Below are 24,071 nucleotides of genomic sequence, written 5' to 3' on the forward strand. Positions count from 1 at the left end.
ATTCCAAATATGTTTCGCTATTCAAAATATCTGGAAGAATAACTGGACCTAATATCTGCGTTAATTTTCCCATAATTTCTGCCCAGATATTCATCTTCTAACGAATTTGGAAGTTTCTATTTCGCGTAAGTCTGAGATTTTCATCGCTCCATAAATGCATGTTATGCGAATTAAATATCCCTTCTTGCGTAAATAGCGATTCATCTGAATATTATTTGAGATGGAAATCTTGGATCTCGATCTACTCTTCTTAAAAAGTTTTCGCAGAACGTTTTCCTTAGAGGATAATCTTCTGGTCGTAACTGTTGCACACATCCGCGAATCGCAATGCTACGCGGATCGCGAGACCGCGCACGTGCTCCGATCGCGGAGGGGACATCGAACTCCAACAAAGATCGTATAAATACGAAACGATCGATATGTCAATCAATAATCCCTCGATCGCTTGAAGCGAAAGATTCTCAAAGGCAAGAAATTCATAGAAGCGAGAGGTTTCCAGAAGCGAGGAAGATATTCCATGTGTCATTCTCTATCAGGACGATAATATGATCTACACAAATGAAGAATATTATGATATGCTGATGGTACTGGGTGAGTGCCACGGACAGCATTATCCTGCTGCAAGGCGGTACGCGGAATTGTATCCGAACTGTCAAAGACATCCATCGTCACTGTCATACTCCGAGCGGCTCAAAGATTGTACGAAACCGACAGTGTCCTACCAAATAATCACGACGTTGGTAGAAATCGTGTCGCAAGAAATTTACGAAATACAGAAGAAATTATTCGAGCTGTTGAGCGAAATCCTGAAATGAGTATTCGGATTATTGCTCGGGAACACGGATCATCGTACTCGACTGTTCAAAGGATATTACAAGAAGAAAAATGGCATGCTTTTCATTATACTCTGTTTGGAAGAAAAATCAATGTCAGAAAAATCAATTATACAACATAACATGAAATATTCTGATATTGATTTTTTGATATTGATCAATTCGATGTCGATTTGATGCTTTCGACGTCGAACGATATCGAACCGATATCGATTCGATTCTGACTGAGATGTCCGTGTTTTGACAGCGCTAGTACAAACATAACCAATAAAATCGATCAACTGCTTGCTATCGTTGAGTAAACGCGTCGTGTGTTAGTAAACAATCGTGCGCTTCTTTCTTCGAATGGTATTCAGTCGACTAATAATTAATCGACAATAAATAATTGAAGATTCAGTATTAAAATCAGTTGACTTCTTTCTATTGTTGAGCGAACGCGTCGTGTGTTAGTAAACAATCGTGTGCTTCTTTCTTCGAGTGATATTCAGTCGACGAATAATTAATCGGCAGTGATTTATAATAATTAACTAACAGATTTTCTATTCAAATCGAGTGCATGCTATCGTCGAATAAACGCAGCGTGTGATTATCTTTCTTCAAGTGATTTTTGGTCACCGAATGATTAATTGATAATAGTTAAAATGGACCATCGGTAGTAAAATGGACACTTAACTGATAGAGACAGTAATAAATTTTTTGAGTAATCATTGAAAGTGTGTGAGAGAGAGAGAGAGAGAGAGAGAGAGAGAGAGAGAGAGAATGCGATCGCATATGCATGCGTGTGTAGCGATCGTCTGATCGTAACGAAGGTCCCCGTTCGGTCTGCGTCGGACAGTGAGAACGCCGCTCATGGCTACCTTTTCTACGCGCCCTGTCATTCGCTAATTATTTCTTATTATAATTTAAAAACTACGCTTTTGACAAAATTTTGACAAAGGAAAAATCATCTTAGAATTAAGTCAGGAATATGACATTTCAAGGATAATATATTCATTTTTAATCACCCTGTATATATATATATATATATATATATATATATGTATATATATATATGAAACGATATAATCTATAATCTCGACTCATCAAGATGAGAAAATACTGATCTCTAAATTTAGTCTTGATAGAAATAACTGATAAAATATTCTCATCTCGCTCGAATTAATTACTACTAATTACTAAATTAATAACGTAATACTTACATTTTTCCCATCAATCATTGCGAATATCCATCGTAGATTCCAATCTATTGAGCATCCATTGATAGATCTCGGCAGCCTCCCGCTGCAAACTGCATTAAAAAAATCTTACAATTTTTTCTAGCGTCGTGACCACCAATTAAATATTTTAAATACATTTTGTAAAGCATAATTTTTTGCATGTTTTCCATATTATATAGTATTACAATCATCCAGATTAGTTAAAAATTCCATGTCTTCGTAAATTGTATCAAAAGTTTCGATGCATATGCGTTCTTGCTCATCATCCAGAAGCAAATTCCACAGGCACGTTCGTTTCTCGCGCTCCTTGTCGTACACGATAGCATCATCTTCAAATACAACCGTCGTGATCAGGCGTTTCGTCTCGCTGTACGGGACCATCCCGTCTTACCATCACAATTCATGGTGATAAGCACTCAATCAGGAAGCGCAAGATTTGTCGAATCTTGTCAAAAATTTCCATGACTATTTACGGGACTCGTAAAAATATAATATGTGAGAATGCTCCCCTATTTTGTAGCATCGCTACTTTTTTGACGATAAATTTCTTGTTAACGATGAATCTTTCCCCTTGTAGATCCACAAACGTTGGTATGACTATAATGAGTAATTATTCAAGACTGCGCTTCACCTCGGTTTTTTTCTCCCTTTTAAAGTTCTAAATACTTACTGACTTTGCAATTTACATTATCTTGCGAACCGTCCGTTGGACAACGGACAGTACTCGATTAAACGATCATGTATGATGAGGCAATAGGTGGTAGTATTGACGGGCACAATTGCATCGGGCATCCTTGCAGCCAAATTCTATGCGTAGGTGTGATCCATAGTGATGCTCTTCATGGGTTTGTTTTGTCGCGAGCAATCAATGACCGCAAAAGCCCTTTCTCGATAATTGAGAATCGTTTCGAATCAGTTGATTCCATAATATGCTTTACGAAAACGCGCGTACATATCAAACAATACGATGTATTTCTTTTTATCACAATATAGATTTAAATCGTCGTACGGATAAAATTCTGAATTTAGATATACCTTCACGTTACTCAAATTACAATCGTCAAACACACTAACATCTCGTGATATGACATTCTTCCGACCAGTCTGCAGAGCAAAGATAACATATCGCAGCTTCTCAAGTTGAGACGCCGTTTTGACAGCCCATGAATGTTTGGTTGTATTCTGTAACAGAGGATATTCGTACAGATCTCATGAGCGAAAACTCATGCTCAGACCGTTTTCCAATGCTCGCAGCATTGATAATTCATTAATCTCATTTAACACAACGTGAGGCATCTGCCACTGCATTTTGAATAATTCAATCTCAGGCTCCGTCACAGGATTTCCACCAAGCAATTCGACGCGCGTTCATATCAAAATCAATTCGTGGCGAGTCACGCATTTGCAATCCTCGCAAAAGCATGTTGAGCGGCACGCAAAAATTAAAGCATTCTTCTTTCGTGTCAGATCAAGAGTTATATCTTGCGTTCAAGGCAATTGAAACTTTGTCGTATGTCATTGACACATAGTTCTTGATGGTACTGGTAATTCCAACGTTTCTGTTGCAGTCATTCTTCACATCGTTGGGTTCATATCAAATTTCATCAAACATGAATGCCACGCAATTATTTCCAAACGTCGATATCTGATTGTTTTTCTTCTTTACCGTTAATCTTCCTTCAATATAGAGAAAACTATCGCACGGCAACGTACAAATCCTGCTGCTGTATGGGTATTCGTATTTCGTCGCTGTGTCCAAATGCATTATTGGCGTACGGATTGTACGTGTAAATCTCAATCTTGACAATGCGGTCGTCAAAGATCGACTCACCGATAATATTCAGGATATCAGCCATTTCATACGATGAAACTCAACGACTTTAGGGATGCAACGTTGGACGCAGTGAGTATCTTTCCAAGTATAGTCTTTCAAGTAAAAGGTGTATCTCTCATTTGTTTCGGCTGTTCGTTCAACACAAGCATCTCACATTAGCACTGCCACATACAACCTAACTGTGATCTCTTCTCCACGAAAATCAAGCAATCGTCTTGGTCCATTACGCGAATTATTAGATCCGTAATGCTCGATACCGTACAACGATCGGAAAGTAAATGATCTGGGTCAGTCTCTCCGATATTTTATAAACCGGCGGCATGCTTGGCGAAAATTCATGTATTGTGTGCATGTACCTGTTGCTGTACGCAACCGCGGCCACGTTGCACTCAATACATATGATATTCACATTGATGATATTTATCGGCACGTCCGACTCCAGCTGTCGGTTCCAGCACGCGATTCGATGAAAATTTCAGCAGCGAGCCAATGATATAAGATTTTGCAAAATTTATTTCATAGGCGCATTTGATCTCACTTCTCGTATTATTGTTGGCGCGAGTAATCAGTGGGAACTCTTCCTCCTTGCCCTTCGCATCGTGAGAACGTAAAATTTCATGCTTTAGGTACCATTCTATATCACGCAGTTCGTACTTCGGAAATGGTAATGTCCTCGTTGCCACAGTAAAACTAGTTGTTTGTTGAATTTACATTGGCTAGAGTATAATACGTTTCAAAGTCCGCCAGATCAAGCTTGTAATCCAAATCTATCGCTGGAAAGTAGCTCATGAGGACATTAATCTTGCCGGTCAGCGACGTAAACATCAACGACATATTTTAAACGCACTCAGTTAAAAAGCGCAATGTCGGTTAAATTGCTTATTAACCGTTTCGTAGAAATTGTAGACAAAGCTGCTCGCAATTATTCTGACTGTAAGGTTAATACGATTGCGCTGTTTGCCAGATTCAAGTTCTTTCGGCGATCGAAGATTGTCAAAATTCATGATGCGATACCTTCTTTTCGCATACGCTATCCAATGCGTATCGGGCATAAAGATACCTTTAAAGAGAAATGCGGTTTGCAAGTTGTTACAGTTGCACATCGGTTACTTCTCTTGGCATTTTTAACGACGCATCGACGTTTTTTTTTTCTACGCGCTTGTTTGTAAAGAGCGAGATAAACGTCGCGGCCTTCTATGACGCGATTATGACATTCCAATTCTTCCAGCTGACGCTGCGCCGTTTTGTTACCGTTTACTGCCTTGGCGACTCTGACCGCCCAACCGACCAATGACCTGAGAATGCCGAGCAGCGATAGAACAGGCAAGATGCCTGCCTATTTCGCTGTCGGAAGTCCACTTTCTCTTTTTCTTTCTTGTTTTCAAACCCATGTTTTCAATCTTCGTTTTGATCTTCATATCTGCTGTGGCTGCTGCTCTCTCTCTGAAAGTTAAATCACTCGCGGTAATGCGTTTCCGCGCTTTCTCGGCAAGTATATTGGCAGCCGTGTGTTCAACGAGATCGTTGCTATGCGAATACACTATGACTTGCTCGCAACACGCAGCATCCAAAAATTATTTCCTTGATCACATCTAGCCAATCATGTTCCCGGAACCGCAAAACTGATATTCGAGAATATGTAGTTCGAAAGGAAGCGCGTTTATCGCACGATTTAACAAGCTTCTCGACGATTTGCTGCAATTCCTTATCAAAGTCACCAGACCATCAATATGCGTTTGCTACTCGGTAAATTGTAATTCTTCAGGCCGACGGTATCATCGTACCTCCGAATCTGCTCGTATATGTTCTGGTAATCTGTCCCACAACAGATCTATGCAATTTTCAAACTTTCACAGCAGTACAATTTTTGATATATATTCCAGTTCTTTTGAGATAAAGCTGTGCAGATCATCCGACACGATGAGAAATTTGATTACTGATCGATTTCGCTCTACATAGCTCTATAAATAGGCCCGCTCGCGATATTTTCAGTATTTTGTGGATAGAGAAAATATGTTTATGTTACGGTTTGTGTGCCAGTCGCGGCTGATCAAAGTGACGAATCTTGACGGTAAAGTGCAAACCGATAAAGAGACGCGGAAGCATGTCGGTATGCTACCGGCATCTATACGTGCTGTCGTTTGCGAACCATCAAATTGCGGCCGTCAAGACGAACGTACTGATACGCCTGTTGAAAAGTTCGCACGTATGATTCGAAAACGTGTACGTGTATTCGAAATCGTTACAACAATCGAAATATCGATACCTGGTGAATTTGTTAGCATCGATCGAAACGATTATTTTACATTCTCCAATAACAGCGACGTCATTCCACCGAGCGAGGCGCTTCCGAATTCTTTATTTTTGATGACATGGCATATAACAAGCAGGACTCGATAAGAGAGTACTTTGCAATGGGACGAACGTGGACTGCTTTTATCTCTGTCGTGCGCAAAGATACCAAAGCACCTTATACACGACAATGCAAATCTGTTGATCCTGTTCAAACAGAATGGTATCAACCTGAAACGCTTGTAACGATCACGTGAATACCGATATGTCCTATGAGGATTTCTGCGATTTATGTCGTAAATGTTGGCAGCAAAAGTATGGATTTCTAGTGATTGACAGTGCGCTACCGATGAGCCATACAGAAAAGGTTTAATGACTTTGCAATACCGTGATCAGTTGACCTCGATACGTTGACATGAAAAACAGCAAAGATCATGAATAGATAAAGGAAATTACGAAAACGAGTGATTCGGTTCGCAAAAAATACCACGCTTTGAAGACTGATAAAATAGAGGAGAATATTGCATTGGAGAGACTTCAAACCTATTATCGATCTGCTGAAACAGATTGAAAACACTGTTAATTCCTCCAAGGATCCTATTATGACTGAAACATTCTTTTCGGGAGAAGAGGACAAGGAACCAAAACCTAAAAGAAAATGACCGAGTGCTTTGTATGACAATTCTATACTGGTTTCCATGCCTGTGAAATCAATGTTGAGTCAATCGAAAATCATACACTTTGAACACGGTGTCTGAAATAATACAACCGCGCGATTTATCGAATGACGCTCCCATTGTCGAAGAAATTTTCGAGGTTGCCGATCGTAACATCATTCAAAATCTGCTTCAAACATTCGAGGGGCAAGAAAAGTTACTAACTATGGTCCGTTGGGACAGAAATATCTGAAAGCGATCCTGAATGATAAGAAAGCAACATAGACGTTGTGTATGGAGTTTATTTCAGAGACGAGGGAACGATGCTTGATTACAAATGTATCACCTTAGTAGCTGTATAGAGATGTATAGAGATTCTAACTCAGGTTCTGTGAGGGAGGCGCGGGGCGCGGGGATCGTAGGCGGGGGATGGGTGGGAGGAAGAGTGGGCGCGAGGAAGCTCCCCAGTCGGCGGCATCGCTGTTTACATAAATATAGGACAAATAGGACTCCAGTCGATTGATTATATAAACATGATGACATTCCGCATATACTTATCGCATATATTTACTTATCTCTCTCCCTCTTATGTTTCATCATCTTTCTCGCTGCGTTGTATTTTCATCTCGCATGCAAAAATATTTCATCATACGTTTTTTATTTAAAGAGAGAACGCTTAATACGGTGACCGTCTATCTAATTTTCACCTAAAAGTGTTACAAAATATTTCAAAGTTTCATTGATGATATGCGTATACTGGCACAGCTCAGAGTATACGTTCTCGACACAATGTTTGAGTTCAAACATGGCTGACGGCTTTATATACAGACATGTTTCGCGCTGTGTTAAATTAATCACATTCACATCACGCATTTCTATGATTTCTATCACTAGACCTTGGACCGATAATGATGTAGATGCGTGTTGATTGCTCGAACCGCTCAAAATCCGCGCGTCTTTCGATGATGGCACATTACATGAGGCAAGATTATGTTGTTACCTTGGTTGTCGCCAATTACAATTTCCACAAAAGTCACAGATTTCACGATTCCGACATATTCCAGGTATTTGTAAGCTATAGGAGTCAGTATAAATCTTCTTCTCAATATACGAAGTGTATAATATCGGGGTTTATTACAAGAGATGCTCTGCACAAGAAAGTAATATATATCAATATAATAGAGAAAAAAGGAAAACAGATAAATAATCTGTAGAGAAAAGGTATAAAAAAATTTATAAAATAAAAACTTATTGTTTATAAAACTCTTCATCTTGAATAAGAACGTAAAATCTCATGGAATCATACATGCTTGAAAAGCGTTGCAGTAGCGGTCCGTCTGAACAACTAATCCAGTAACATTGCCCGAGTTCTTTCTAAGTTTCGTCCATCACATTTCTTTAGGAGTGCATATAGAATTGTTCAATAAAACACAAGCGAGGGATCAAAAATGCAAGCGCCGATATATAACAGTTTTGTCAATGTAATAAAAGATTTTTTTAAGGACATTCAACGTATTAATACGACATATTTCACAATGACATCATGAATGCAATGTTGATACATTGCGACGTTGCCAAATTATATGCATAATGATATAAAATTTAAAGATCGAAATGCATTGCAACGTTGCCAAATAGTGCACATAATGATATATATTCCACCCGCTATACTCGCCATATTATTCGTACTCTCTCTCCTACCCACCGTGGTCTTGTACTTATTATAATGTCCGCGCTTCCCCTTCTTCCCGTTATATTCTCTCTCACGTACTCTTTTCTCTTTGCTCACAATTTTATTAAATAAATATGACATTTGTTTTACGATTTTTTAATAATATTAGCAGTGATTTTAATTTAACAACTAATTATAATAATATTTCTAGTAATGTAATGTAATACAAACAGCTGAGCATTCCTAATTATCAAACCATTATAAACTATTATTGAATAGCTATCAAACACTTATTGTATAATATTACATCGTACTACTAAACAGCTATCATATTATTAATTAATTCTAAATAACTATAGAGGAAGAAGATTCTTTTCCACACTCGCGGTAAGGAGAAACAGAAATGTGCAGGTTTCGAAGTTATGAGAAGCAGATGATGTCATAGAAAGCGAAAAAAGCGAAAAAAATATTTCGATTGTGGAGGAAATAGAGACCCAGAGAGAAATAGAAATTAGAATTATAATTTCTTATTATTCAATTTTTATTTTAATAATTTGATTAACTCATTTGAGGAAAAATTGCACGATTTCTCATCATATATAATTCTGCCGAATAGAGGCAGGGAAAAAAGGGACTGAAAATGATTTAAAAAATTTAATAATATATTTAAGTCATATTATATGTTTTTATAAAATATTAATTTATTTCTCACTTTAAATGTAACACAGTGTACAATTTCATCTGAAGCGCACATTACTAATTCACATTCCATGATTGAAGTTTCATAAACTTCACGCAATCTTTTAATGCACACTTATTAATACAATTTTGGCGTATAGTCACAAATTTTTCGTATATATTTTCTCGCACGCGATTTTATTAAAAAGATATGGTATTCATTTTATGACTTTCATAATGCAATTTTACAAAAGAATTATACGAGCACAATTTTAATAATATTTTAATGATATAAGTCGATCAGCCGAACGCGCTTTCTTATTAAGTAATTTATTTTCACGAAGATATGAAGAGAGAATGATGAAGAGATTAGGAAAAAGATAAATTTTCAAAGAAATATGTATATTTTTTAACATAGATATATTAGGTGTGGTAAAAAGAAATCTATTATTTTTCCAATAGATGGCTTTAGTAATCTGTATCACGCGTAGATGAGATACAGATTACTAAAGCCATCTATTGGAAAAATAATGGATTTCTTTTTACTACACCTAATATTTATCTAATATTTAATGCAACATGTAGAATATAATTTAAACCATAGACCACTAGTTCACATTCTATAATAGAATTTTTGTAGCATCGCGTTTATTAGTAATACAATTTTGTCTTAAAAATGATACAAAATATTTGAATTTTTCATTAACACTATACATTGACTTAGTTTGTAGTACGCAAGTTTGTTGTTCGACACATTGTTCGAGCTCAAATAAGAAAAATACGGTTGTTGGTTTCATGTAGAAACATGTATCATGCAATAACAATTTTATGTTTTTTGTATCATATACTTTAACAAGTACTACATTCAGATCTTGAATCGATAATGGTGATAATGGTGATGGGACAGTTGACTGCATTAATCGCTCAATATCTGCACGTCTTTCGATGGACGCATTCCACGTAGCATGAGGCAGGATTATGCGGTTGCCTCGATTATCGCTAATCGCAATTTCTACATGAGAGTACGTAGGTCCCACAACGATCTCAAGAACTTATACGTTGTCACTGTCAATACATATCTCTTCATCAAGATATGAGGTATGTAGCGAGGTTTCGAAGATGTATGAGAAGATGCGCTGTAGAAAATAGAAAACATGTAAATAGACCTTAGAAAAGTACATAACGTATAAAATGTATAACCAAAATTTTATAAAAAATGAATAAACTTACTGTCTTTTACTTACTTTAATATAGATATCATAATTACATTTTATGACATTGAAGTAATATATGTTCCACAACGTGTGGATGAGCTTCGCTGTATGTTCCATCAGCAACATCATGAATCGTACAATGACATGTAGAAAGATTTAAATTTATGTAATCATCAAACTTCGAATCACACAACTTGAAATGTTTACATATCTGCTGTGTCTTATGTTTGGCACACCATGTATTGTTGCGAATAAAAACGTTACGAAATTTAAGTTCTTTATATTGCAACTGAAATGCATCATCGACAAGCAATATTGTTTATTAATGTAACAGTGAACATAGATCGTGCAATCGTTCAAAGAAATAAAGTATATATTTTTATCTAATGGATCAGTTGACCAACAATGTTGGTATTTTATACCTTTAAAAAGATATCATAACGTTTTTAACATTAAAAATATGCGAAGAATAGTGTTTCACTTTTCCGAAACGAGACAAGATTTGGATCGATCTGAATTGATATCATCTCGATCTCGTCTCGATCTCGTCTCGATCTCGTTTCGATCTCGTCTGGCGATCTTGGACGCGGGGCGTTAATATCGTACTAGGAGAGAAGTGAAGCTGTGCGAACTCTCCAGACTGCCCAGTTTTTCATGTCCAGTTTTCATTTGTTTATCGTCATTTATGCTACATTATATATTGTCTTTTGCTTATTATATATTGTTATTATATATTGTCTTTTGCTGCTTCACGTGATTCCTCGCATTTTCATTTGGTGTGACAGGTTAGGTTACGTAATCATCAATGTGTATGGTTTTTTTGTCATCATTATGAGCAGCGATTAAGATTATATATCGGAAGGAGAACTTAGTGGCAGCGACGAACATATTCCGATAAAAAGGTGCAAGAATACATAGTAAAAGTATACTATGAATTTTCTACAAATATCAAAGAGAAATTCGGCATTTGTAAATTATGCAAATCCGGAAAAAGAAAATTAAAATGACTGGAGGAAATACAACCGATCTGATGCCGGTGTGAAGTTGTCACTCCATTTTGAAAAAAATCGATATTTTATACACAGTTCCGTTTGCAATAGTTCTACAATTCCTATTAAGTTTTAACAATAATTACGCTGATTTAGATAAAAAAAAAAAATTTTTTTTTATAAATGGGGTGCCAACTTTGCGTGGCACCCCAAGTATCGCAAAAATTAATTTTTATCACGAAATTCTACAGTTCTCGAAGAGTTCAACAGTTTCTGATAGGTTTCAGCGACAGTTCCAGCCTCTAAGTATTTTTAAACTATTTTTTAATGTGAAAGCCAGCATCCCACCGCAAGAGTAAAGTACCACGTAATAGCCAGTTCCCGCCGAGTTTTTGCTATTTTTCTATAATTCTACAATAGTTCTAACGCTTTCTAGGTTTTACACAGAGTTCTGGCCTCGCTTACCGAGCATTTTCATTTTAATGTCCAGCCATCGATCATTTTTTTAATCTAAGTCCTAAAAAAAAAAAAAAACCGGTTTCGAATTAGCTCTCGCCGCGAGCGGACGTACTTGTGGCCCGCTGTGCGCGATTGTATTGTATTGTATATATACATAAGCTGATGTCGAAGTAAAACTTAATAACTGATTAAAGTATAGTGATAATATATCGGTGTAAGACCGAGAAATGGAAACTACCCCGACGGGTGTTGCCGAGAGAATGGACCCAGTGAATGAAGAAAGCTGGACTCTGGTGAAAGGTCTTAAAAAAAGAACAAGGACGAGCCCTACTTCTATTAAGGATACTAAAAAAAGGCAAACCACTATCAAAAATTACTGGCTAAACAGCCCAGTGCCAGTAAGTAACACTTTCAGTGTTCTCAATTCAAATAATGAAACTGAAAGCAAGGCCGAAAAACCAACGGAGACTAAACACGACAACTCTCCGAAATCGCCTCCTATATACGTAAATAGTGTACACAATGTCAAACCTCTCATGGAAGTGTTAGCTAAAATTGATGCTAAATACACTTTGAAAACGATATCTACTACAGAAATTAAAATCCAACCGAGCACCTCGGATAAATATCTACCAATTGTGGAGGAATTAAAAAAGAGAAAAACTGAATTTTACACTTTTCAACGAAAACAGGATAAGAATTATAAAGTTGTTCTCAAAAATATACACCCATCTGTTGACATCGAAGAACTAGCAAACGAGCTTGAAGATCATGGTCATAAAGAAAAGAATAAATAACATCAAATGGTACACCAATCAGGATCCTCTTCCTCTCTTCTTCGTCGAAATTGAAACAAATGATAACAACAAAGAAATATATAAAATCAACAGACTTATGAACACTATTGTCACAATAGAACCTCCTCGTAAAAAAAGAGATATTCCTCAATGTATGAGATGTCAGGAATTGGCATACTAAAAATTATTGTCACAAAATGGCAATCTGTGTAAAATGTGCTGGTTCCCATTTGACTCGCGATTGTATAATTAAAGAAAAAACAACAGAAGTAAAGTGTGCAAACTGCAGTGGAGATCATCCGGCAAGTTACAAAGGCTGTACGGTTCGAAAGCAACTACAAAAGAAATTATTTCCGGCTTTAAGAGATAAAACAATTAATCAAAATTCAAATTTAAAAACTAAAGTTGTACCTCCGCCTGGAAAAGTAACAAAGCCGAACGAATCTTACGCACAGGTTACCGTAAGCGGTGTTTACAAACACGAGCACCAAAATCACAACAATAAGGAAAGAGCCTCATCGACAGAATTTGTACATAATAACAAATTAGAAGAAATGATGATTCAACTAATGAATAGAATGGATACAATGTTAAATCTACTCACTTGTCTCATAAATAAAATATCAAAATGAACGGTCTGAAATTATCTATATGGAATTCGAATGGATTAAACCAGAGAACACAAGAATTGCAATTATTCATTAAACTCCACGATATTGACATTATGCTTGTGTCAGAAACACATTTTATTAATAAGAACTACATACGAATTCCTAATTACAGTATATACACAACAAATCATCCAAATAATAAAGCACACGGAGGTACAGCTATTATTATCAAAACATCAATTAAATATCACGAAATTGATAAATACCACAAAGAATTTCTGCAAGCTACTAGCATTATGATTGAGGACTGGTCTGGGCCCTTAGTTATTTCTGCAATTTATTCCCCTCCAAAATATGCAATTTCACAGCAATTATACACCGAATTCTTCGAATCGCTGGACATCGTTTCATCGCAGGAGGCGACTATAATGCCAAGCATCCCTGGTGGGGTTCAAGGTCTCCCAACGCTAAGGGGCGTCAGCTGTATGAAACTTTATTATCTAATAATTTAAGCACAATATCAACTGGTGAACCTACTTATTGGCCCTCGGATTCTAATAAACTTCCCGATTTAATTGATTTCGCAAATCAATAGGGTTAAATCCGTTTCATGTAAAAGCGCAATCAAGCCTGGAATTAACATCTGATCACTCTCCAATCCTTGTCACTGTAGAAACCAAAATTTCTCTTATGGACATAAACAACAAATTGCACAATAAAAATACTGACTGGACTGAGTACAAGACTTATATAAATAGCAATCTAACCTGCAACGTATCCTTAAAGAAGCCTGACGAACTTGAAGACGAAATCGAAAAATTCAACATTCTTATACATTGTGCTATCAGTGCCTCTACTTCAACTCAGGATACGAATAATAATAATAATAAAAGTAAGGAAGGTGTTCCAACCAGTATTAAAACTAGAATTTTAGAAAAAAGAAAGCTCAGGAAAATTTGGCAAATGACAAGAAACAGTGCTGATAAAGCCAAGTTGAATAAGGCCATCAAAGATCTCAAAAGTTTTGTCTGAATATCACAACTCTAAATTTCAAAATTACATCGAGTCCTTGAATGTCACCAGGGATAGCGATTACTCGCTTTGGAAGTGTACAAAAAAAATTAAACGGCCTCAACAATTTATTCCTCCTATCAGGAAGAGCGACGGAAACTGGGCAAGAACGAACTCCGAAAAAGCTGATACATTCGCTACCCACCTATGTACAACCTTTCAATCCACGTCAAGAGAGGTTCCCGAAGAAGAAGAAAGTATCTTAATGCTAGGAATTAAGTCTTTCCCGGATGATGATACATCCATTCCGCAAGTTAAAGTCAACGAAATTAAAGGTATTATTAAAAATCTTAAATTTAAAAAAACTCCTGGCTATGACAATATTGATGCTAAGATCATCAAGGAATTACCAACTAAAGTTGTAAGGTTCATCGCAATATTAATTAATGCTTGCCTTCGCTTAGCATACTTCCCAGATCAGTGGAAGGTGGCACAAATTATTATGCTCCTGAAACCTGGAAAAGATCCAGGTATTGTTTCTTCTTATAGGCCTATTAGCCTACTTCCTATAATCTCAAAAATATTAGAGAGGCTCTTTCTAAATAGATTAAATAAATATATTACTAATAGAAATCTTATCCCCGATCATCAGTTTGGTTTCCGTAACTATCATGGCACCATTGAACAAGTGAATCGAATACTAAGTAAAATCATTGAAGTGGAACGAAAAAAATATTGCTCGGCCGTGTTTCTGGACGTAGCACAAGCTTTCGACAAAGTGTGGTATGATGAATTATTATTCAAATTGAAAAACTGGATCCCAAAAAATTATTATTTATTCCTACGGTCATACTTGAGCAATCGTACATTCCAGACCAAAATCAAAGACACAACATCTAATCTGTATTCTGTTAACGCTGGTGTCCCGCAAGGCAGCGTCCTGGGTCTCACGCTTTATTTGTTATTCACTGCTGACCTACCTTCATCATAAGATAATATCACAACTGCAACATATGCAAACGATACTGCATTATTATCCATTAACTCGAGCCCAATCCTAGCCTCACAGAACTTACAAGAATATATGCACAAAATACAGAAATGGTTCCAGTTGTGGAGAATTAAGATCAACGAAAACAAGTCTACACATGTCACTTTCACTCTTTGTAAAATGACTTGCCCTAAAATACTTCTCAACGACAAAACAATATCTCAACATGACCTTGTTAAATATCTCGGGATGCATTTGGATCGTCGTATTACATGGCAAGAACATATCTGGACTAAGCGTAAGCAGTTAAATCTGAAACTAAGGAAGATGTACTGGCTCTTTGGCAGGAAATCTCAATTATCTATGTCTAACAAAATTCTCATTTATAAATGTATCCTTAAACCGGTCTGGACTTACGGAGCTCAACTCTGGGGAAGTGCTTCTAAGTCCAATATTAATATAATGGAAAGGTTCCAGTCTAAGTGTTTAAGAATAATCACAAATGCACCTTGGTTTGTGCCGAATGAGATCATTCGGAACGACTTGAACATTAAAACCGTTGAAGAGGAAATAACTAGGATCCGCTCAAGATATAAAGATAGACTCAAAACCCACCCAAACAAATTGGCTGCAGTATTACACAGAAATCGGGAAAATTCAAGACTGAAGAAATTCCAACGATTATGACATTTTTCATAAATTCATAATTTATATTTTATTAATTGTATTCTTAACCGGAGTCTCATATTATAACTACTTATATTATTCATTTTAATATAATTTTGTAAATGAGTACTTTCCAGTGGGAGAGTAACTTACATGTTACTCAACTTTGTAAAATATAACATTTACTTATTGTCTTATTGACAGATTGTAAATAAATGGGAGAAAAAAAAAGTCCTAAAAAATTACTATATGTACTATAATCATTTACGCATTGTTTATTTATTTATACATAATAGATTATTAATAATATTTTCTTATGTATATTTACACATATTGACACATGAGAAGTATGGAAAATATGAAAAAAACGAGACGTGATTCTCGGGCTGAAATCGAGCATCTCGAAACCTTTGTTTCGATCTCGATCTCGGTCATAATTTAGTCTCGGTTTCGGTCTCATCTCGTCTCGTCTCACGAGAGTCTCGATTTTCAAGAGTCTCCGTGAAACATTAGTGAGGAACGAATTCTTCGCAATTAGAATAACTTAGATATTGGTGGTGTACGTCTGCAAATATATTCGTTATAACATTACTGAAAAATTAACGCTATATTTATAAAGATACGTAAAATTCCATTGAATACATTGCCTAAATTCATTTTTGAAAAGAGAATGAGAACAGATAGACTTTATTGTCTCTGACGCTGATCCCTTAGCTATAAAAAAAGATTCGATATCGTCAAAGTGCATTCTTATACATATGTCGTTGCATAATTTAATGCTTGATTGCAATTACACTGAAAATTAACTCGCATATTTGTAAAAATACATAAAATTCATTCACATTGAATACGCCATCCGAAAGAATAAATATATAAATAAAAAAATAAATGATATATAAAAATAATGAAATAGAAAACGCATGAACGAAAAAGAGCTCTAATCAACCACTCAGTGAATAGTTATCGTCACAGTCATCGCATCAATAAACGTCTGTGAGGATATTACTGATACTTTAAACATTAAACAAGAATTGTACGTTTACGTTACTCTATGTGAAATCAATAAACAATATTGCTTGTCGATGATGCATTTCAGTCGCAGTATAAAGAACTTGAATTTCGTAACGTTCTTATTCGCAACAATACATGGCCAAGCATAAGACACAACAGATATGTAAACATTTCAAGGTGTGTGATTCGAAGTTTGATGATTACATAAATTTAAATCTTCCTATATGTCATTGTATGATTCATGGTGTTTCTGATGGAACATACAGCGAAGCTCATCCATACGTTGTGAAACATATATTATTTCAATGTCATAAAATGTAATTATGATATCTATATTAAAGTAAGTAAGAGACAGTAAGTTTATTCATTTTTTATAAAATTTTGGTTATACATTTTATACGTTATGTATTATATTTTTCTAAGTTCTATTTACATGTTTTCTATTTTCTACAGCACATCTTCTCATACATCTTCGAAATCTCGCTACATACCTCATATCTTGATGAGGAGATATGACATTGACAGCGTATAAGTTCTTGGACATCATTGTGAGACCTACGTCTCATGTAGAAATTGCGATGTCAATGTACGCACGGTGTTAGTGAAAAATTTAAATATTTTATATAATTTTTAAGACAAAATTGTATTAGCAACGCGATGTTGCAAAAATTCTTATAGAATGTGAACTAGTGTTTTATGGTTTAAATTATATTCTACATGCTGCATTAAATATTAGATAAATAAATCTATATTAAATATTAATATACATATTTCTTTGAAAATTTATCTTTTCCTTAATCTCTCCATCATTTCCTCTTCATATCTTCGTAAAAAATTACTTAATAAAAAAGCGCGTCCGGCTGATCGATTTATATCGTTAAAATATTATTAAAATTGTGCTCGTACAATTCTTTTGTAAAATCGCATTATGAAAGTCATAAAATGAATATCATATCTTTTTAATAAAATCATGTGCGAGAGAATATACACGAAAAATTTGTGACTATACGCCAAAATTGTATAATATTAATAAATGTGATGCATTAAAAGATTGCGTGAAGTTTATGATGAAACTTCAATCATGGAATGTAAATTATTAATGTGCGCTTCAGATGAAATTGTATACATTGCGTTACATTTAAAATAAGAAATAAATTAATGTTTTATAAAAACGTATAATATGACACTAAATATATTACTGAATTTTTTAAATTATTTTCAGTCTCTTTTTTCCCTGCCTCTATTCGGCAGAATTATATATGATAAGAAGGCGTGCAATTTTTTCTCAAGTAAATTAATCAAATTATTAAAATAAAAATTGAATAATAAGAAATTATAATTCTAATCTCTATTTCTCTCTGGATTTCCTCCACAATCGTAAAATATTTTTTTCGCTTTTTTCGCTCATTCATTATGTGCACTATTTGGCAACATTGCAATGTATCAACATTACATTCATGATGTCATTGCGAAATATGTCGTATTAATACGTTGAATGTCCTTAAAAGAATCTTTTATTACATTAATAAAGCTGTCATATATCGGCACTTGCATTTTTGATCCTTCGCTTGTGTTTATTGGACAATTCTAAATGCATTCCTGAAGAAATGTGATGGAAGGGACGAAACTTAGAAAGAGCTCGGGCAATATTATTGCATCAGTTGTTCAAAAGGACCGCTACCGCAACGCTTTTCAGGCATGTATGATTCCATGAGATTTTACTATTTAAGAGGAAGAGTTTTATAAACAGTAAGTTTTTATTTTATAAATTTTTTTATATCTTTTCTCTACAGATTTGTTTGATTGTTTATCTATTTTCCTTTTTTGCTTATTATACATATATTTCTTTCTTCTGCAGAGCATCTCTTGTAATAAACCCCGTTATACTTCTCATGTATTGGGAAGAAGATAGTAGGGATATTGGCGGGTAAACTCATGAGGCTAAAGGATAGCGCGTGGCGATACTCGTAGACGCGGGGAAGAAAGGAAGACGCAGGAAAGGTCCCGGCGCTATCGATGTTACGTAAACATAGGACCCCGGTCCTTATTCTTTGTCATCCGCCGCCGCGGACCGTCACCGTTGATCGTCGCCATCGTCGCCGTTGTCCCCTACCTCCTTCCCCAAAAATGCGTAGATAACAGGGGCTCCCTGTTAGAGAAAGATAGAGTGACGATGTGAAGTGTATAACATGCTATGAGTGAAGAAAGAATGGAAGAAATGAATCAATGGAGTACAAGTCTCCTTTTCTTTTACGACACAGTCTTTTCAATACAGTTTTTCCTAGCGCGTCGAGGCAAAGGAATAAAAGAAAATACATATGTAGTAATGCAAACAAAAATTTTTTATTCACATTATACTTATTACACTGATTTTTTCTTATTTTTTTTTTATTATATTTTTTCACGATCGACAGCATTCAAATGCGATCGGTGACTCGAACATCGCTAGCAGCGTTTTCTGGAAAAAGAGAACAAAAAATTTTTTTAACCACTATTCGCTTTTTCAGCAGAGAATAAAATGCATTAGTATTAGTCACTCTAAATGTGATACCTTATGCAATATTCGGACTCTCTAACTGTTCCGGGTCCACGTTTCTACACTTGACTATACGTTGGCTATGTTCTCAATGTTCGCACGATGGTTAGCCACACTTTTTCTATTATTCTTATTGTCAATGACCGATTCGTTCGTCTTCCAGGACACCAACTGTGGTGCACTTGTGACCTATTATATATATTTTGTTACGTCCAGTGGACTTTAAGATTTCTCCAAGAATTTCGTGAAAATTTCGTAAAAGTAATCGTTAGTACAAAGCGCGAACATAAAACTCGAGTGTTAACGGTCACCGATCGATGAGTGTGACAATATTCAGGAAATATGTCATTAGAAAATTTTTCCAATGATATTGGAAACATAAGCAAAAACATAGATTCTCAGAATCGCCACGGCAAAAAAATTTATGACAAAGGTTACAAACCATGTAAAGAAAACCCTTTATACACAATCGGTTCAGAAAATACAAAATCTATATGTGGATCAGGGATCCTGTGTAGATAAAGATTCATTTTCAAACATGTAAAAACAAGTTAAAGGACGTCTTCTCGTCAACAACAGGAAGTTGGTAAAATAAATGAAGGATCACAAAATGTAGCTTTTAATTTTTTAGATTGTCGATTGTAAAATTTAAGTAAATACTTTCTAGACGAGAGAACGCATATTCAAGTAATAAAAGAAAAATCGATGGCAAAAAATAGAGTGCGTTCGACTTAGAGTACTCGCCTTTGTGCGAATACTCTGCACATCCTGCCTTCCACATTTACTGCAGAAAATTTATGTTTTTTGTTTGGCAGCCGAAAAACATCGCTTCTCTTAACGCGTGGCGTCATGTCACCGATCTGACAGTATATATAAGCAGTGTATATAGCTTTTTATAATTCAATCGTAAATTTCAGTTACGAGCGATAAAACATGGATCGAGTAAAAGAATATATATGTCGAAAATCGAATGAGCGCAAGGGGTACTGTCTCTTGTTACCAAGTCCGCCAAGTTCACCATCAAGGAAAAAAGCGAGATATTGGGAATGTCCTGGTGAAAAAGCATCAAAATCGTGTTCCTCATCATCAAAATATAAGCCACGTTGACGTCGCTCGAAGAGTTTCAGGAATGCAACAGCGGGTGGGCATTGTCACGTATATTGAATTTGACTATCAATGTGTACAAATTAAATCCCATGCGCGGGTTGTCATATCAAAGTTCCACGAGAAATAGCAACGAAACGAGCGATGATCAGTGTGCATACAACGGACAAGACGTGCTTTGCGTGGTCGGTGATCATCGCGCTGTACCTGGCTGAAAAGTATACGGATCGGGAATCGTCGTATCCGCATTATACGACAGTATTAAATTTCGCAGGTATCGAATTTTCAATGACTTTAAAAGACATTTCTAAATTCGAACAGTTGAATGCTGTGTCGATGTACGGCATCGAGAATAAACAGGTCTTTCCTCTACGGCTCATCAATGAAAAGAAGGAGAAACACGTCAACGTGCTGTACGTGCAAGATCCACGCAACGACGGTATTGGGCATTTTGCGTGGATAAAAAATCTATCCCGTTTCGTGAGCAGATTAGTGAGAAAAAGAACAAGAAATTTTTTTGCGATCGGTAAATACACATAAAAAAATTATTTTAATATAATTTTCCATATTACTAATAAAATAATGGTAATAGTTATAATTTTGTGTTTTTTTTTATGTGCTTGTACTACTTTAGTACGAACGAAAAATTGCAGTCGCACGTAATGGACTGCCAGAAGATCAACGACTTCGCTATCCGATTGCCGAGAGTGAACGGCTCGAATTTGGGAATCACTGCAATAAAGAGCGCGTCCCATTCATCGTCTATGTTGACTTGGAGTGCGTTCTACGAAAGATAGAACCCGATAGGAAGATGCGTCGTCGTACATGTATCAACGGCACGAGATATTTAATATAGGATATTACGTGCGATGTTCGTACGACGACGCGTTATCGTTATATCGGTTTCGTCGCAATGAAGACTGTATAGCGTGGTTCGCGCGACAATTCAATGATTTGTCGCATCGAGTGAAAAATATCGTATCTGCCAACGTGTCCATGGAAACATTGTCGAAAGAACAATGGGAGGCATACGCGACACGTTGTCACATTTGCGAGAAACCGTTCGCGCCGGACGATACGCGGATCCGCGATCATTGCCATCTCACCGATAGATATCGTGGTTCAGCGCATGCAAAAAAAATTGCAATATTAATTATAAAAATTCGTTTTATATTCCGATCGTTCTTCACAATTTATCGAGCTACGACGCACACTTTATAATTAAAGAAATTGCTACGGCGTACGAAGGACATGTAGATGTGTTACCGATAACCAAAGAAAAATATATTTCGTTCACTAAACATGTTAAAGATACCGCCGAGAGAGCAGACTCGTGAAAATGCATAAAATTACGATTCATTGATTCATTTAAATTTCTCACAAGCCTCGATAAATTGGCGTCGTTTCTAAGCAGAGACAAATTAAAAATCGTACGTTCTAAATTTACAACATTATCGAATGAAAAATTTGAATTATTGACTCGTAAAGATGTCTTTCCGTACGAATACACGATGTTGACTACATCGAAAAATTGCGGGACATGCGCTTACCACCATGCGAATCATTTTTCAGTTTGTTGACAAGCGATACAGTATCCGAGAGTGATTACGCTCACACTGCGAACGTCTGGAAGCGATCGTCTCCATTCGAACGCTCGGCGAGTGATCTATACTTGAAAACCGATGTCTTGTTATTAGCCGACATTTTCGAAAATTTTCGCGAAAGTTGTGTTGTGAGTTACGGTCTCAATCCCGCGAATTACTATACATTGCCTGGTTTCGTGTAGGACGCAATGCTAAAACATACGCACATAAAATGAATTACTCACCTACATCGATATGATCATGTTTATCGAGCGCGGTATATGCGGCAGCCTTAATCAATGTTCAAGCAGATATGCACAGGCTAATAACAAGTACATGCATTAATACGACTCATCGAAACCATCGTCATACTTGATGTACTATGATGTTAACAATTTATAAGATAGGCGATGTGTCAACCATTGCCATACGCCGAATTTCGATGAGTCGAAGACGCTGTGAACTTTGATGTGAGCGCGATCGCTCTGGATTCACCCACCAGTTACATTCTCGAAGTCAATCTCGAGTATTCACAACATCTACGACCAACACACTGATCTGCCGTTCTGTTTTACGCATGATAAGCCGCCCGGCAAACATGAGGCTAAACTTCTATCGACGCTGTACGATAAACAGTTACGTCATTCACTATGCAATCTGCAGCAATGTCATGGTCTTCGTAACAAAGATTCGTCGAGTACTACAATTCGCGCAATTTCCACGGCTTCACGATTATATTGAACTCAATACAAATTTCAGAACTCGCGCTAAAAATGATTTCGAGAAAAATTTATATAAATTACTAAACAACGCGGTATTTGATAAAACTATGGAGAATGTACGCAACCACGTTAAATTAACAAAATAGGATGGACGGTACGGCGCGGAAGCAATGATCGCAAAACCGAATTTCTACAGCCGTAGCGTCTTTGCGAAAATTTGATCACCGTCGAACCGCGCAAACTCGAGGTGAAGTTCAACAAGCCGATTTACATGAGTACGTACTACATGGGCTGAAAAGTCCCGGGATTTTTCAATAGGTGGTGCCACTAGAAAATGAACATGATTCATTTCGAGAGATTCATCTGTCACTAGTTTATGTATGAAGTTTCATGACATTCCGTTCATTCGTTTACAAGCTACAGTCGTTTAAGTGGCGTTACTTTCGCCTTCGTAAAAAAAATGGAAAAACAAGAATATCGCATCTTGATCATACATTGTTTTTTGATGGGAAAAACTTCTGAACAATCATTGAAATGGTTGCAGAAATGTTATCCCACATCTGCTCCTTCGAGAACAACAGTTTATCGGTGGTTTAATGAATTTAAAATAGGTCATACAAACACCGAAGACGCACCTCGCTCTGGAAGGCCAAAAGAGGCTACAAATGCGGAAATCGCAAAGCAAGTGCATCGAATCGTTTTGAGTGATTGTAAAGTGAAGTTGCGCGAGTTAACTGAGGCCGTGGACATCTCAAAAGAATGGGCGGAATACATTTTGCACGATGTTTTGGAGATGAAAAAGCTATCGGCACGATGGGTGCCGCGTTTGCTGACCATCGACCAAAAACAGCAGCGCGTTGATGATTTAACGGTCGGTTTGGCGTTGTTGGAGTGTAATCGAGCGGACTTTTTTCGATGTTTTGTGACGATGGATGAAACGTGGGTCCATTACCATACGCCTGAATCCAATAGGCAGTTTTCAGAGTGGCTGAAAAGCCACGAAAGCCGACCAAAGCGGCCAAAAGACCAACGCTCGGTCGGGAAGATTATGGTCTCTGTTTTTTGGGATGCGCGTGGATAATCTTCATCGATTACCTGCAGAAGAGAAGAACAATTACGGGAGAGTATTATGCAGCTTTATTGGACAAACTGAACGAAATAAAGAAAAAAACGGCCCCATATAGCGAAGAAAAAA

The 24,071-nt window shown here is 36.4% G+C and overlaps 2 protein-coding genes across 9 annotated transcripts in view; both read right to left on the minus strand.

Annotated features, from left to right (window-relative positions):
• LOC105154647 (uncharacterized) overlaps nucleotides 1-24,071 on the minus strand; it is a 577,042-nt gene that overhangs the window by 487,557 nt on the left and 65,414 nt on the right. The gene's annotated exons all lie outside the window — the stretch shown is intronic.
• The window catches only part of LOC105144011 (uncharacterized), a 488,432-nt gene that overhangs the window by 10,183 nt on the left and 454,178 nt on the right, over nucleotides 1-24,071 (minus strand). For all 6 annotated transcript variants that reach the window (XM_087408170.1, XM_087408167.1, XM_087408166.1 and 3 more), the window contains one exon: nucleotides 2,033-2,121. The gene's annotated coding sequence lies outside the window, so the exon portion shown is untranslated. The remainder of the gene's footprint in view (nucleotides 1-2,032; nucleotides 2,122-24,071) is intronic.

The sequence above is a fragment of the Acromyrmex echinatior genome, chromosome 7 (assembly GCF_024713525.1).
Source record: "Acromyrmex echinatior isolate Ae372 chromosome 7, ASM2471352v2, whole genome shotgun sequence".
Classification (NCBI taxonomy): Eukaryota; Metazoa; Arthropoda; class Insecta; order Hymenoptera; family Formicidae; genus Acromyrmex; species Acromyrmex echinatior.